Here is a 17,047-nt window from a genome sequence, read left to right on the forward strand (position 1 = left end):
ACTCGTGCATTTCATGCCAAGGTAATTGATTAATACATTATGTAAGTTTGGCTCCAAGACAGTAAAACCAAATAAGCCCCATTGCTTGAACTGGGAAGTTTTGTGGACCAAGCAAGTATGGAGCCAACCCTCATGCTGTGGATCCAGATATCCTCGCTGATTTCAGCAGGCTACACTGGTTTAAACCTGTGAAATTTCATCCAGTTTACACATTGCATTTTTAAGAATAAACATGAATTGGGATCTTCATGCAGAAATTATCATGAAGTCTGTAGATATGAGGGTAACCTCTACCCGTAAGCTGTCACCTAGCCTGGGATATTCTCTGGGAAGAAAGTCTGAACGTCTGTATTGGAAAGCTATTATTCTGCTGACAGCTCTATTGCAAGATGTTCATAATTGCTCTGGAAAGATCTTGGATCCATGCCCTGTGGGACACCACAGTCCATCCAGTGATGAAAGAGGTTTAAAACTCCTGTACAATAAAAAAAAAAAAGAACTGTTCAGGAATTCATGAGGTGCAGGGTGGAAGGGGCAAGCAAAGACCCTGCTGTGCTGCTTCTCCAAAAATAAAAGTTGTTAAGCACACTGCAGAATTACTTCTAGCTTAGGATCAGTTTTCCATACTTTAGTGATTGATATCCTAATATTAACAGCTATGGGATTTGCCAGGCATGTCGCAGCAGCACAACTGTTCTCAGGAATTCCTGGCAAATAAGCCTGAAAGGGGTGAGGCCACATTCCAAGACAAAAATTCTGGGCTAGGATGATTTGCAGAGGAGATACCACCGATCTGGGTTAGTCTGTCTTAAAACCTCATTCATGCACTGACAGTTGTGATCTGTTGGGTTGCTAGCTCTGATAACTTGAAAGATAAATGCAGCCAAAAGGGAGTGAACACCCACCATGAGGGGGAGGCCACGATACAAACTTCTCTCATATGAGACATCAGAGAATCACAGCATGGTTGATTTTGGTGGTGAACACAGGACAACCCTTTAAGAACCAGTGTTCCTCAGGAGGTGGCTGCACTCCTTGCTTTGGACTCACATCTCACGATGTCACCCCTTGCCTGGGGCATGGGAGTGTGAGTGCACACGTGTGTGTAAGTGGTGGAGGTGATGGGGGTCAGAGCAGGGTGTATCATCCTGATACAGGGGGATGATCACTGCCCTGGCCCTGCTGGACACACTATTGCTGATACAGGCCAGGATGCTGTTGGCCTTCTTGGCTGCCTGGGCACAAGCTGGCTCACATTCAGCAGCCGTCAATCAGCACCCCCAGGTCCTTTTCCACTGCCAGCTTTCCAGTCACTCTTCCCCAAGCCTGTAGCGTTGCATGGGGTTGTTGTGGGCCAAGTGCAGGATTCAGCACTTTGCCTTGTTGAACCTCATACCATTGGCCACAGCCCATTGATCCAGCCTGTTCAGATCCCTCTGCAGAGGCTTCCTACTCTCCAGCAGATCAACACTCCCACCCAACTGGGTGTCACCCACAAACTTACTGAGGGTGCACTCAATCCCCTCATCCAGATCACTGATAAAGATACTAAACGGAACTGGCCCCAGTACTGAACCCCGGGGAGCATCATTTGTAACCAGCCACCAACTGGAGTTAACTCCATTCACCGCCAGTCTTTGGGTTCTGCCATCCAGCCAGGTTTTTACCCAGTGAAGAGTGCACCCCTCTAAGCCATGAGCAGCCAGTTTCTCCAGGAGAATGCTTGGGAAACAATGGCAAAGGTTTGATTAAATTCTACGTAGACAACAGCCACAACCTTCCTGTCGCCCACTAAGCTCTCTGTCTAGTTCCTTAAAGAGGATTTAACTTCCTTTCCCTGCCAAGGTTTTAATTTTCTTTGAGTAGGTTGTCTCCCTGTTTGTAGAGAAAGCACAGGCCACCAACCAGCTCAGACACATAGAATAATGGTTATAATCATTGCTTCAAATTGCACGTTTGAAAAAGGGTTCTTGGAAACATATAATCTTGATATTGTGAAACTGTAGGGCACATGGGGCTCTGCATACATGGAGATGTTCGCACTGGAAATTTAGCAGATGTGTTATTATGAAAAATGCCTGCTGATTATCTGGAGAGAGCGGGAGAAGAACTGATATCCTCTGACTGATATCTCAAAAGCAGAGCAAGAATAAAAGCACAGCATCGTGGTGCGAACAATTCTGAAATTAGGCTTGGTTGAACTACTTGTCATAAAATGTATTCAGCACATTTACTTCTGTTCTGGCCAGTATATAGCCCACGAATCAGCTCTGCTTTCCCTAATTGTATTCACCAACCCTTGTTAAGCAGATTGAATGACTGACAAAATTTCAGCCTCCTGGCTTTCCAGAGGGTTTGCCTCAATTACATCTGGTACAAGGCCATTCCCTAGCGCAGCAGCATACTTACCTGCAATTTAGCGTCTGTCCTTGGTATTTTTACAGCTACAGCAAGAAGATAAACCCTTAATAAGCAGAAAATATTGTTCTGCTAAAATCAGGGAAACACCAGGACTTGCAAATGTGACATTAATACCTAGCAATTGTTTGAAACTGCTCTAAGCAGTTTTTCTCAAAATCCCTTAAATCCTCTCCACATTAAAACTATTCTACGTGAGTAGTGTACATGCAATGCATAGATTATTCATGCTGATTATTTACTTGCAAAGCCTTGACAGCAGCCAGGGAGGGAACCAGAAATGCTCTGCGTCTCTCCAAGCCAAGAATGTGGATTTTCTTGCTGTTCATCCCCAATTCTCCCACTTTATCTCGTGACTCAGCTGCCTGATGCAAGGGTTTGCAATTACAGCTTTGCTGATTAGCTACCCAATTTGTGTGCTGTGGTTTCCAGACTTCACATGCAATTTTGATAAATGTATGGATTTTACACATTCACTTGTGAAAAGCACTTTGCTGTCCTATTTTGTGAGTTTTCCTGCTGATAAATCCCAACCACCTAAACATGAAAGCCGTCTGGAAGCTAAGACACAAGAGCCATCAATAGGGAAAACTAAGACTCAGTTCTCCTCTTAAAAAACATTCAGTCTTCTTCTTAGCACAGGTGGTAACCTCAGTGCATGAAAGATGCTCCAAGCAGGCTACCTCTGAGTGCCAATGACCCTGAGACATCACTGATGAAGCCCCTCATCTTCCCCTCATCTTCCATCAACTCAGCTCAGAAACAGGCTGATAGCCAGTGCTGCCTCCTGTCAGGGGGTTAATACTCCACAGACAAAGCCATAACTAAACAGCAGAGGAAAGTTCCTACTGTTTGGCCCTGCAACCAAAGTAATTTCTCCCAGACCATGCCAGCTCAGCTGGAGGAAAGGCCCCGGGGGCAGACATGGTCTCTGATTCCTGTTTTTCTCTTTGCAGAGTAAATAGGTTTATAAGGTCTCCAGAGACGTGCCTGAACCAAAACTTCAGATCTGAGCATCCTTGAACTCTTGGCAAGTTTGGATTCAGTTCTGGATACACAGATTGCAGGTCAGATGTGATTTTAATAACACTTATCCTCAGAAGGCTCTGCCTGTCCTCCCAGCGTCACACAGCACAGTGACCACAGGAGTGCTGCTGTACCTGTGAGCTGACATGAAATGTTGAAGGGAGAGGATAGATCCCAGCTTACCAAGCAGCTGTGCATTATCTCTTTGCCATTGTGCATTATATGAATTACAAAAGTGTGTCTGTGTAAGAGAAAGCCTCCTGGCTTTCTCTTTTTTCAGCCCCCCCATTTCTGTGGGCTGAAATGATGAGGTTGGTGTCTGGTGTGTGCCCTCACACGTCCCATTGGGTGCCACTGATGCAGGCATAAACGCAAACCCTGCAGAGAGCTGTGTGGGCAACTGGGTTCCCCAGGGGTTTTGTCCACCCCAGCTAGTGTGCTTTGGAAAGCTCCTTCCATTCATAATTTTGGCCATGTGTCCCATAGAAACGTTCAGCGCTGTTTGTGATTATGCCAAACGGTGCTTGCAAGTGCTTTGGCAAGGCTGTGTGTCAAATCCAGCTTTCTAGCCAGGACTGCTGGTGTCAGGTGATGCTAGCTTGCAGTTTCTTTATGTTTTTCTAATTACAGCCCTAAAGTGTGCAGGTGAGGTTTTGCTATGCCCCTGCCCTCCACATGCACAGTGCCACTCTGTCTTTTAGTAAACTACAGCTACGGGGATCCATAGCACAAAAGGATGTGCAAGTTTCTGGGTGTAACCTCAGCAGTGTTTGTGTTTTCATGCCATAGTGATGTCTTCCCACTGAGCTCAGGGAGAAACTGCTTCTGAGCTGAGGAAAAGCAAGGAGCTGGAGCCTCCATCTGCAGCCTCCCTGGGTAAGTGGGGCTTTCTACCTATTAAAACACCAATATTATTCCATTAAAGTAGAAGAGAGTTCCTCCACCAGCTAATGTGCTATTACTTATTAATGTAAAACCACCACCACACTGGTTAGTAAATTATCTATCTTCCTGCAACCAGTTTTTATTTGTCTCACAGGGGTTACTTGCACATTAGGATTTGTTGTCTGGGGCCAAAAGCAGATACTTCTGGGCATGGCCATGTGCAGCACAACCTGCAGTTGAGCACCATGCCCTGGGGTAGGAATGGTGCCGGGCCAAGCCTGGACATCGCACCACTGCAAACACTTTGCCATGGGTGAACTGCAGAGCCTGCAGAGGACACATGAATATAGCCACAGAAAATCACTTGTGGAAATCCCAGAGCAAAACATTTAGGTCTTTTGTAAGAGAACTACCTTTCCTCTGACTAACACTGTATTGGGGTTGGTGTCCTATGACAATTGCACTGCTGGTGAGCTCACTGGGGAGACCAAAGGCTGAAGAGATGGATGCTGTTGAAAGAACAGTCATGGCTGAAAATCCCCCACCTAACAGCTGCCACAATGCAGGCTTTTATCAAAAGACTAGCAAAGGTAGTTTCTGCATTAAATTGCATAATTTAATGCAAAGCATTAAAGTCAAAAACAGAAACAGAAAAATATTAGTTTACTCATAAAGAAAAGACTTTTCGTTATAACTACTGAATCTGCCCTCTTATCCCAGCTGGCATTTCCTCCTGGGTGAGGAGAAAGCAGGGATGTGTGTGTGGGAGGGGTTATTTTTTCTTATGCTTTGTGTGCTTTCACGGGCTTATTTGGGTATTCTGATTAATTACCTCATGTGAAAAAGGGTCTCATTCTCTCAGTGTTACCTGGAAGCTAATAACATCGGAAGAAGGGAAACTGCCTACTAAGTAAAGGCATTAGGCACATAGATAATGGCTTTTAGCTTTCTGTTTCCTAAATACCCTCTGTCCCTATGGGGGTTTCATAAATCACCCACTCCAGAGCTGCTCTCAGGCTGGTCCTTGCAGTCAGATGTGCTTTGAAAGATATCATGCGCAGAACTGTCTATCTCACTTGGGGGAGAAACGATGCTGTGGGCTCTCACTAGGAGTCCATACATAACAGGCTGGGGGAGGCTTGTGCCTCCAGCTCAACACAGCATCCATAGTCGAGGAAATCCTCCCCGAAGCCCACATCAGCCAGTGCTTTTCTGAGCTCAGGAAGCATCTCTGAGGACAAAGCCATAGGTGGACATGAAGTCTGCTGTTGACAGCAAAGGCCATCTTGCCAAGGAAGAACAGTGTTGTGGCAGGAAGCATGTTGCTGCTTTGGTGTTCCCAGAAAGCTCCAAAGAAGACATACTGTTAAATAACTTTTCAGAATTAATTAACTGAATCTCTTCTCTTTGGTGTCTACTCTATCACTCCTCAGCAGAACTGGAGGGAGACCTAGGTCTGCTCCTGTCTCCTACCATGTTAAAGGGCTTCTGCTGGAAGTGCTCCTGCCCATGCCCCAGAGACACAACCCTCCAGTGTTCAGGTCATCTGCTCCTGCACTGGGTATGTTCTTGTCTCACCCATGTGCCACTGCTGGTCCAGCACACCTGTGCTGTCCCAGTATGGAGGTCTGGATCATGCCAAGTTATGCACTCAGTCGTCTGTTGAATTGCTTCGCGCTATTTTTGTTAGATACTGTCATACTGATTCAGCAAAACACCCTGCTGATGTCTTCCATAGGAAAGTCTTTAGAAAGTCAGCAAAACCTAAAAATCCCTACTGAAGAGTTCTGTGGGGCAGCTCAAAAAGCTTCCATCATTCTGCTGGTACTTTCCCATACAGCAATGTGTTTCTTCATGCATACGATGCTAATATTGCTCTTCTGCAGACTGTTGGAACAAGCTTATCTGAGTAACCCTGCTCTGTTCTCAGGAAGATGGAAAAAGTTGGGAAGTTTTTGATGTTGGTATCAATCTTTGTAGAAAATGGTGTCAGGAGGTGCCCAGATAACTCTCCCCTGGTGCCAAAGGCTGTTGACATCCTCCAGCCTGGTGCTGGAGGTTTAAAGGAAAGGCAAGGAGGAAAGCAGCAGGAAGGACACAAAGCAATAGTTGATGATGTGCTATGTCCATTTGCTGCCATCTCCTTTGGTGAGCAGCAGTCTTTGTGATACACCAACTATGTGCCAGGAGCTAGCAGGATGAGGAAAATGGACTCAGGTGTTAGGTGGCACTGATATGGAGAATAGGAAATAGTAGATAGATACAGGCTGTACTTTGTCCATAACAACCTTATCATATGTCTTAAGTGAAATTGCTTGAGTGACCATAATGGGTCCAGATCAGAAGTTGGCATTTCAGCAGCCACGCCATGTGTTGAAGCAGACACTGTCTGAAAGCTCCCAAGACCACGCTTGTTCTCGCTCGTGCCTGTGTCATTGAAAATAGCACTTTAAGGAAAAATACTTTTGAAATAATATATCCCAGCCACTGTAACTTGGAAGGGAAGTGACACAGCAGGCTGCACAATAAATAGGAAAACAGATAAATCTGGGGCCAGATTTATCAAGTGACTGTTTTCATCAGTCTAAAAGAAGTACAAAGCATACAATAATCAGAGAAACAATATTTCATTTAATATTGTGCAGACTGCTATGCAACGGCTGGACAGGCAAAAGTCAGGCTCAGCATGGCCGAACATTTTGGGTCACCACCGCACTGCGGGGTAGCATGGTCCTCCATGCCCTTTGCAATAGCCCTAAGCCCTCCTGAGGCCACCAGTCCACAGGGCTGCTGGGGTCCTGGTATAGACATAGCCTCAAGGCTGTGAGGCTGCACAGAAGCATGTTAACTGTAAATAGCCTGCTGAGGAGCAAGCATTTGTGCTTGGGTAGATACACTTATAGTGGAATTGGGCACCTACATGGGATTCTTCCAGGAAGGGCACGGTGCTACAGGTGGCATGGGAACCCCCAGCAGCCTTATTTCAACAACCATGATTCCTAATTATAATTTTTTTTTTGCTTTTATGTGCTCCCTGTTACTCCACAGTGATCACAGTTATTTACCTTGCAAAGGCTACGAGAGGGTTGATTAGCCCGAATGTGCAATTTATTTGGGAAATGGGGAATGTTTCCTCACACAGGAGCTAAACAACATTAGCTCTAGTAATTGGAAGAAGGTACCAATTTCTTTCAACTAACTAAAATAAAGAGGAGATGGTTTATTTGACTATTGATTTAGCTCATGATTTGCAGTGATTTAACTAGAGGTGGCTCAGATTGCCGTTCTACAAAATACGGGTTAAATCGAGCTAAAATCTGGGCTGGTCGCATGTTGCTGCCACCAGAGCTGTACAACCACATGTGTGCAACACTCCCTCTACCCTACCCCACCCCACCCCAGTCCACGGATTTACAGAGGTCTGGAAATAGAGGTGAAAATCAGGATGCGCTCCTTCCGCAGTACCTGCTATTCCTAAAGCCATCAACAGAATGAATTCGCATCCCTTATCTAGTTGCTAATAAAATGATCCTGCTGAAATACTTTTTTTCCCTCTCCCCTTCTCCACTATAAGTGTGATGGCACCCCATTCCCATGGGCTTTTTCCTATCTGCTGGCACCCATGTCAGGGGACGCCTGGGGCACAGTGCAGCCTATGTGCTCATGCCCCAGAAGTGGCTGCAGGGAATTGGAGGAATCAAATCCCGAATCCTCCTGAGTGGAGACAGAAATACCCGCTTCATACTCTTATTTAAACATTAAATCACCGAATGAATCCTCTCCCAGTTCCTTCCTCTCCTTGGGTGATTTTCAGGCAGAGGAGACGCTAAGCTGTAAACAACAGTTTTTTCAGCATCGGCTCACTCCATAAATGGTTATTCTGGCTGCGCTGTGGCAGGCTTTATTGTGTGATTAGGCTGACAATGTGCTAATGCTCTGCCCTAGACCTTCCACATTCCTTAGGCAGAATTTACACATCCAGAAAAGAACCACACCACAAACTGAGGAAGCACTTTCTGTACCAGAAATTTTGATCCATCTCCACACCTCGGTTTGCAAGGTCACTCTCTGAACCTTGCAGCCTTGGTCAGGTGCTGCTCCAGCATCTCTTGAGCCATTTACTTGACCCTGAAGGCCTCTGTCACCTGTGGTCCCAGGTGATGAAAGCAGAGGAGAGTTGTCACCAGCACAGGGTGAATGTGAAATGCAGCCTCCCCTTCCCAGGATGGGAGCGGTGGGAGCAGTCTGAGAGCGGGCACAGTGGCTTTGTGTCTCCCACCCCTGGCAGTAGTTCAAAGGCAAGGCTGAGCTAAGGAATGATGGTGCATGGGGATCTCACCATGAACTAGCCCAGGTCTCTCTTCCACTTTGTATTCCAAGTTCTTGCAGCTATCACAGAACTGAGGGCTCCTCCACACATTTGACGAATGAAACATAATTTATTTCAGCGTATCTCTTTCTCTTTCTGTATCTTACTGTGTTATTCGAGTACCTTTGCACTGGGGGAAGCATGTGCATGCTTGGAGGATGAATGCTTTTCAGTGCACTGATGTGGTGAAGGCAGAGCAGTTCCTTGCGTAGAAAAGCCCAGATTGCCCTTCTCAGGCTGGGCAAGGTTAGACCATCTCTGGGTGTCACTGGAAAGCCTCAGCTGTGGAAAAAGCTGTTTATACCTACCTTGTCTCAGCAAAAGATGGGAGTTTGGATGGGAGGAGGACCATCACAAAATAACTAAAAGTAGAACTTCTTGAAACAGTGAGAAAGAGAATTATTCTCCCTTCTTTTGCTGGTGCAGGAAAGAACGCACCAAGGCTGGTTAGAAAACACTTCCCTTTGCTCCCTTGCAGCTTCCCTTTTGGACAAACATGAGTGATGTTTTTCCACTACTTCTTGTGCAGTGATCATCTGCAGGATGGTTTTTGCAGGCCTGGGGAACAAGAGCCTGCAGGGCATCCCATGGCCATGGGCTCCAGCAAGTCTCAGAGCAGGGGAGACCCTGCACCTCAGCCTATACCAGCTGAGGACTGGCATCATTTGCCATTGAGGAGACTTGATACAAAGATTGCTCACCCCAGCAGCCCGCACCCTGCTGGTGTGGGAAGCACCTCATTCTCCAGCTGATGATCTTTGTTAGGGTATTATTGTTAGGAATGCTAATTGAATGATTCTTGCTTCTGCTTCCCCTTCCACAACTTCCAAGAGGAAGGGAAAAGCAGGGGAAGCACCAAGGAGAACCGTAAAAACATTCAGATGTGGAAATTACAGAGGTGCACTCACTGGGCTGTGACTGATGCTGGGTAGGGAGCGAGTGGGTGTGTGAGTGTGTTTTGGGACAGGCAGAAAAGAGCTGGGGGGACCTATGGAGGTTTAGGGAAGAGGAAAGTGGGGGATAGCTTTGTCATCATTAAAATGATAAAGCTGTAGCTCCTTTCTTAAAGAGAACCTCACAGTCTGGGGTAGGTGCTCAAACCCTGGATGCTGCCATGAAATTTCTGCCCTGTTGTGTTGGAAGTCTCTCATGGTGTTCCCAACCAGCCCTTGCTACAGGATTAGTCCCATTTCTCTCCAGCCTGGACATGGACTTGTCCGTGCCGGGCCTGGGGTGCTGCGCATCTTTCTATGGGCCCAGCCAAGGGGATCAGTGTCTCTGCAGGCAAAAAATGGATCCACAGACAAAGCCTGATATTACAGCTCATGAGGAGGTGGTTTTGACTTACCCATGATTTAATCATAACTCTAAGATGGGAGCAGATCTAATAAGAGACAGCTTATTTCCTCTTACTGCTGTTTTCTTACACACCTCAGGCAACCATCTTTCCTGACAGTTTGTTTTTATATTTACCCACATGTACACACTCAAGGGACTCATCCCACTGTAGCATCCCAGCTTCTGGTATGGCGGGTACCACCTCGAAGGCAGAGACATGGGTAGGCTGTGCTATGTGGGTGTGCAGGATGCTGCCCTGGAACCCAGATCCCCCAGCTCATTGACAGGGTGCACCCCCCACCATGTACCTGCCCTCTGCACCAGCACAGAGCGAAAAACCTTCTTTGTGCCCTCACACCAGTGTGCCAAAGAGGACACATCATGTGGCATTGACAGCAGCTGAGCACCTTGTGATGTTTTTTTAGTCCTATAAAATGAAATTGGTCTCTGAGGTGGAAGGGAAGTGCTGAGCCTTTTCAAGGAAAAGTCAGCACAAAACAACAGCACAGAACTGGATAAAACCCCCAAGCCTTCATCAGCTAAATTTTAGCCAGATTTGAGCTTCCTTAGGTATGAAGTATAAAAAAGGTAAATATGCTGTTGTGAAGAAGCTAGGAAAAGAGATAGACATAATATTTAGCTAGACTTTCCTACTCCGTTAAAATATTTCTACTTCTACGAAAATATGCAGAAAACTTTTCTAAACTCAAATATAAGAAACCATTCTTCAAAATGTTACTGGTTAGTAAACCCAACTTAATAAGTGAAAATAAACACTTTTTCTCTGCAGGCATGGCAATTTTATATGTGCATTCCATAATTTCAGGGTTTCTTTCAGATGATGTGTGAATGTGTATGTGCACAGTTACAACTCTGAAGGTTTTAATGGCCATCACTGGGTGGGGAAGGGTCCATAAAATTGGAGGTCTCATTAAGGTAGTGATGGGTCCAAGCCAGCTGAAAGAGCAGCCAAATGCCTTCAGGTATTAAAACCAGCTGCAGACAAGGACCCAATGATGGTATTAGGCTACTTGGCCAGAGCAGAGGTAAATCAGGTGAATTAACAAGAGCTTTTCTGATTACAAAAGCAGAGCAGGGTACTGCCTGCCTGGTTCTGCAGGGAAGCAGTGCAATGGGGCTTCTTGCAGTGCTCCCTTGTGCTCAGAGGGAGAAAAGGAAGATGCCTGTTTTCTGGTTTGAAGAATAGATCCAACTTGCATGGGCTGGTCACCTGTGTGGAAAATCTCCTTCCAGGACTGAGTTCTGGCAGGCTGCATGCATGGTGATTAGGATCAACTGCAGAGGCAGAGGAAGAATAAATAACCCCAACCACAGCGCTGGCCTGCAGCCAGCAGCTCACCAGAGCCTGCCAAGCCCCAAACCAGCTCAAAGAGACACTGGTTGCATAGAAAACCTTGCCCACCTGCCAGCTGCTTCCTCCTCCTCCTCTCTGCAGTCAGGGTTCAGGAGCTGCTGCCCTCCATCTCCACCACTCCTGGTCAGGGAAATTTAGCCAACATCAGATAAATATATATTAAAAAAGAAAAAAGAATCCCAGTGTTTAGCTGGAAAAGGAGTGCCTGTCCACTGGGAATGGGACAATCTGTGGCTTTCCAGTGCCTTCAGGGTCTTCCTATGAGCCCAGGATGGAGGACTTGAAAACCAGACGGATGCAGTTTGTTCTGCAGTGCTCTGTGTGCCTTTTACCATTTCTCTCTGAATCCTGCAAAAATGCCCTCCAGGTAACTAGGTAACTAATGCGCCAGAGTTTATAAACTGCTGTGTTTAAAATATTCCCAAATTAGCTTTTCTGCAGTCCAGATGGTGTATTGTGAATGCTTAATGGCATGGTATTAAGATTTTATTGGCATTCGTGAGGGATGATCCGAACAGCTTACTTGCGCCTCTTCCCTCCACGCGTAATGCATCTCTTGAAGCCTATGCCAGGAAAACTTTGCATCCCACCACCTTGTGTCTCATGCACGTGTGTGTGTACATACAATTAGTAAATGACAGTAGATAATATTGAAGGAAAATCTTGGCAAGCCACGCTTTACATTGATGCTATCTTGAATATTCAGTTATCTCTCATTTTTACTCCCTCATGCTGACTTCTGCTCATTGTTTTCATCTCCTGCAAGTTCAGGTCTTCCGCTGGGGTAAAGGAGTGGTGTAATGGTTGTGGTTTGGGTCTGATTCTTATTGGGCTTCCCATTTCCCAAGGGACCCCAAACTGAAGCACTGAGACTGCAGAGCCCTAGGCTGAGCTGCCAGGCTGGGACCAGAAACCCTGGCTTGACCAGAGGGTTGTGCTTGGGAACTACAAGCGAGCAAGTGCAAAGGTGTGTAAAGCAGGGAATATTGGACACTGCCCTTTTCCAGTGGGCAAGGAGCCTGATTTTTGCATCTCTGATGGAAGGAGAAGCTCAGGGCTCAGCACACCACTCACAAGTGCTTTGGGGCCAGTCTGATTTTCCTCCCACCCGCTGCAGCAGCAGCAGCACGGATACGAAGCAAAAGCACATGGTCGTGCCGAAAGCAACGTAATAGGAGATGTGAATCACCACAGCTGATGCCACCGTGATGGATCGCACAGAGCTTAACGGCTGGAGATTTATGTCACTGGCAACTGAGGGAACATCACTAGTTATGTGATGCCCACAAATTCTTATCTATTGTTTTATGTTTATTGTGGGGTTCTTTTTAATATGCCACATAATTCTGACATTTATGGATAGATGAAATAAAAATCTATTTATTTGATCAAGCAGCTTGCCAAGGTCATATATAAAACACATGCTTGGCCAGATTTAATCTGGAGGGGAGAAAGCACAGCCCTGCACTGCTCAGCCTCCCTGGCCCTTGTGGTTTCCATGAGGAGAAGCTGCCATGACAAAGTTTCCAGTCTTGCTCAGCCACAAATGTGGATTTTTTCATGGTGATCCTCCAAGGCTCAACATGCGCAGCTGATGCTGTGACATGGGACCCCACAGGGGCTGTTTGTCCCTTTCCTGAGCATGAGGACATGGGGAGGCTCAGTGAGCCACATCAGAAAGTGCGGCTTCAGCTTCATTTTCGGTTCCCGTTACATGGTATCCATGGAAACGAGGACGACTTTCCTGTCTTTTTCTGGGGAAGGCACAGCATTCACTGCAATAGTCTCTTCTACTAAAATTTTGCAAAATAGCTCCACAGGGTGACTGTTTTTTATCCAAAAAGCCTTCAGAACAGTTGGTTGGAGGGAGCAAGCCCCTTTTAACCCTAAATGCAATATGGTATTCCTCAGCAGGGCTGAGGATCCTGCTTTCCAGGTGGATTTCATGTGAAAGGAGGGCAGCCAGCACCCCACACTGACACCAGACCTCTTCCCAAAATGCCCAGGGATGGAGGGAGGTGGTGGTGGTGAGGAGGACAGGGATGCCATCAAGGCTGTGAGGCAAGGAGGTGCTAGGGGAAGGTAACTGGATGAAATACTCCCCTGGCTTCATGAGCAGGGTTGGTTTTGGGCAACTGGTGCTAAAGACATGATGTCTGGCAGATGTCATAAATACGAGATGCCGGGGGTCTGACAGGGAAATCCTGTTCTGCCTAGAGACAGAAATGTATGGATGTTTTGAAGTCTTAAAGGGAAAAAATGTTTTTCCAAAATCTCACTAAATTTGGGAAAATGCAAATAATTTCAGTAGTTATACCACTTATCAGAATTATTCTTTTTTAATTCTTTAAGGGTAATTAATGTTTTATGCGGTTAGCACAGCAAAGGACCTGATGGATACATTTACAAATCAGAGTACCAATTTTCACTTCCAAACAATGAGAGGGGGCATCACTACACACTGAAGTACTTACACATGTGTCGGTCACTAATGTATTTCTGGCTTGAGGAAAAATAAAATGCTGAAAATTAAAAGCAGCCATTTAGCTGTCTTTTAAGAAAGAAAGAAGGCTGTATCCTGCAGCTCAGCAATGGGACATCAACAGTAGCTTAACAGAATAGAGCAAAGGCTTGGAAAATGAACATTTGTTCTCTCTCTTCATAGTTTCTGCAAGGCAGCTCTGCACACAACGCTGCAGTCAAGACCAGCGTTAAATGAGGCCCATGGTACTGAAGCCTAGAGTCTGTAAGCATTTTAATTGCTTAATACCATTCATTTTTGAAATAAAAGGCCTTCACTTGAAATACTCCAGTTATAGAAAGCATTTTGAAGAGCCGAGAATAACAGAAGTAATGTCTTGTTAAACATCTCTCCAACCTTGCTTCACTCTGAGCAAAATTAATTTACAAGAATGTTTCTTCTATGTTTCTTCTCCAAGTATCCAGCTTCCCATATCAGAAAAAATATGAATTAAACAGGGTTGGTTTTTTTTTTCCTTCCAAGTGCTGCATTTCCCCCCAAGTCTCCTGTCTCTCAATTTGCTCCTGACCCTCCCACATTTGGGTCTCTGCACTGGATTCTCCTGGCAGTCGAGGGAATGGGGTCTTGTAGCCAGAGGCACCGTAGCCCAGATTTTCAAAGCCATCAGTCACTTTGCTCCCATGAATAACAAAAGGGATTTATGCACCCAAGCAGCTTGGATGAGGTTTGGCCCCATCATCATTCTGTGCCTGGGTACCGTTACTGAACGAAGAAGAAGGACTTGCTTTGGCTCCTTCGCTTTCCTAATGATTTGTTGTTCCAGTTTCCTATGGAAATCTGCCACTCTACCTGCAGGTCCCCCTGGTACAGCCACCAGACCTGGTGGTTGCCTTCTCCAGCATTTGGCATTTGGGAGGTGCTACCAAAGCCAGCTGGGGTCTGGTGGGCAATGGGGATACAGGGCAGACAGGGGATGTTTCTGGGCATTTGGTGGCTTTAAGGGCTGGGGCTTTATGGCCCCAACCTTACCCCATGGTGGCATGAGCCCCACAAGAATAGATGCGGATGGAGACGCCAGCAGGCTCCATGGCTCCAAGGCAGGATGCAACCTGCTGGTTCTGCCTGAGCCTCTGCCACCCCTTTTGCAGCAGTCACTGCAAATGGTTTATGCTGCAATCCCTCCCTCTGTTTTTCTGTGAAGCATCATGTCCATTAGCCATGCAAAATTAAGATGCTTAAAAAGAGATCATGTGCTTGGGCTCCTGTGAAACCACCTCTGAGGGAAAGTTTCTAGGTGCGACTTTCCTCTCTGAGGCACTGCTTAATTAAACTTTAACTCCACTGCCCCTAAACCGTACTCTCTGAAAACAAAAGCCAGGCTGCCTGGCTGCAAGCTCCCCTGCTACACACAAGCTTGCTTTGCAAATGCAGCCACAAGTGTGCCTGGCTCCTGGCTCCAGCAGCACTGCTGGGGCTCCCCCAGCACTCACTGGGATCTTGGCTCCTCCTGGCCCCTCAGTCTCAGGTGGGGAGGGATATGGGGCAAGAGATTCACCATTCCTGATACTCTTTGTTGGCAGGGCCATCCTGGTACGTGACTTTACACCACAAACCCAGATGTAAAGTTTTGCCCTACCCTGAAGAAGGTTATTTTCTGTGGGTTTTTTCCGTAGACCTGGTGGCTCATAACAACAAAGCAGAGCAAGGAGTGCGAGACAACACCAAAACTGCTGAAATCCCTGCTTCTCTCCAAAGCAGGAGCAGGACCATCTTCTGCACAAAACCCTTTTCGTTGCATCTGAAGTGGGATTCGGCAGCCAGACAGCAGTACAAAGAGGCTAGACTTGATGTTTGTTTGATGGCTGCACAGAGCCCATGGAAACGTGCCTGAGGAATATTTTTTTACCCTGTTCAAAGCTTTACCTGCTGGTGAGTCACAGGAGGGCTGGCTGAAGGAGCGTATCATGCATAATTATTTGGAAAAGCAATCCAGCAGGCTAACTCCTGTCACAAAACGTGTGATTCATAAGATACAGCAGTACAGAATGTAACAGAAATGCTTTAGAGGATTCCTTGCCTCATTTAATTCTCCAATTGTGGTCTTAATCAACAGGCAAGGAGGACATGGGTCTCAATGGGTGCTTCCCAAGCTCAATTCCCAGTGCTTTCCAAGCACCAGAGGAGCTGTGGTGCAGTGGCTGGGAGAGAGCAGACACTTCCATCCTTTCCCCTCGACGGTCCCTGGAGCAGGAGCACCAGAAGGTGTGAAGCAACATCCACAGAGCTTTGGGATCAGAGGTGTTCTGTCTCCCTCGATAACCAAGAATGTAAATGCAGAACAGCTTTTGCCTTCTGCTTTCCTCTTTCCCGAGGAGCTGCAGGAAGGCAACATGTAAATGGAAGATGTGCAAATTCAAGCATGTTTCTCTGTGCCCAGGGCACATCTACAGCACAAAGCAAATGCTCACTTGGTTTTCTCCAGTTAGGAAACTTGTCCCTGCCAGGGCAGCACAGCAGGACAGCATCCCTCAGCAAACCCTCCTTGGCCAGATGCTTGCTGCTGGTGCTCTAATAAGTGCTAATTCCATAGGAAATAAATGGCATTTTGATTCTGACTGGCAGTAGAGAAATAAAGGCAGGCAACAACACATCAAAATAAAAATGAAATCAAATGTTAGCCTCTCAGATGTCTTTAGGTGGTCACATCAGGTTGCCTCAGCCATTCTCTGACACTTTTTCTCCACACACAGGGATCCAGCTGTCTTACGGTACAGCAGCTTTTGTGTTGTGGGTCCTCACATGTTACCTTCCCCAGCGAGAATGTGGTCAGAGTAATAACAGACCTGGTGTGAATTCCCCTATTCCTCTCTCCTCTGATTTATACATCTTACCAAGGCTCCCCCATCCTGAGATGAGAGGTGCCTTTCCCTCCCCTCCACCTGGGGAAAGTCTCTGTCTGAAAGTGAAGCACAGGACTGGTGGCAGACTGAAAATCAAGGAGGAAGCAGAAAGGAAAGCGGAGGTTGTGGCTTAGGTGCAGCACAGGCTGGGAAGGTGATGGCCCAGGGCACTGTGAAGCTTGATGCAGTTTATGATGATTTTGCATCTCAGGGGCTTTGCTGATGTAGTGACAGTTAAGATGCAAGTAAAAAGA

At 46.5% G+C, this 17,047-nt stretch overlaps 1 long non-coding RNA gene across 1 annotated transcript; it reads left to right on the forward strand.

The window, feature by feature from the left end:
• Positions 1 to 3,388: 3,388 nt before the first annotated feature.
• LOC115609404 lies at positions 3,389 to 15,626 on the forward strand. The gene is made up of 3 exons (XR_003991854.1): positions 3,389 to 3,485; positions 4,234 to 4,320; positions 15,567 to 15,626. It is a non-coding gene; the product is annotated as an uncharacterized LOC115609404 (long non-coding RNA).
• The last annotated feature ends 1,421 nt before the right edge of the window (positions 15,627 to 17,047 follow it).

Source organism: Strigops habroptila, chromosome 6 (assembly GCF_004027225.2).
Source record: "Strigops habroptila isolate Jane chromosome 6, bStrHab1.2.pri, whole genome shotgun sequence".
In the NCBI taxonomy this organism is placed as follows: Eukaryota; Metazoa; Chordata; class Aves; order Psittaciformes; family Psittacidae; genus Strigops; species Strigops habroptila.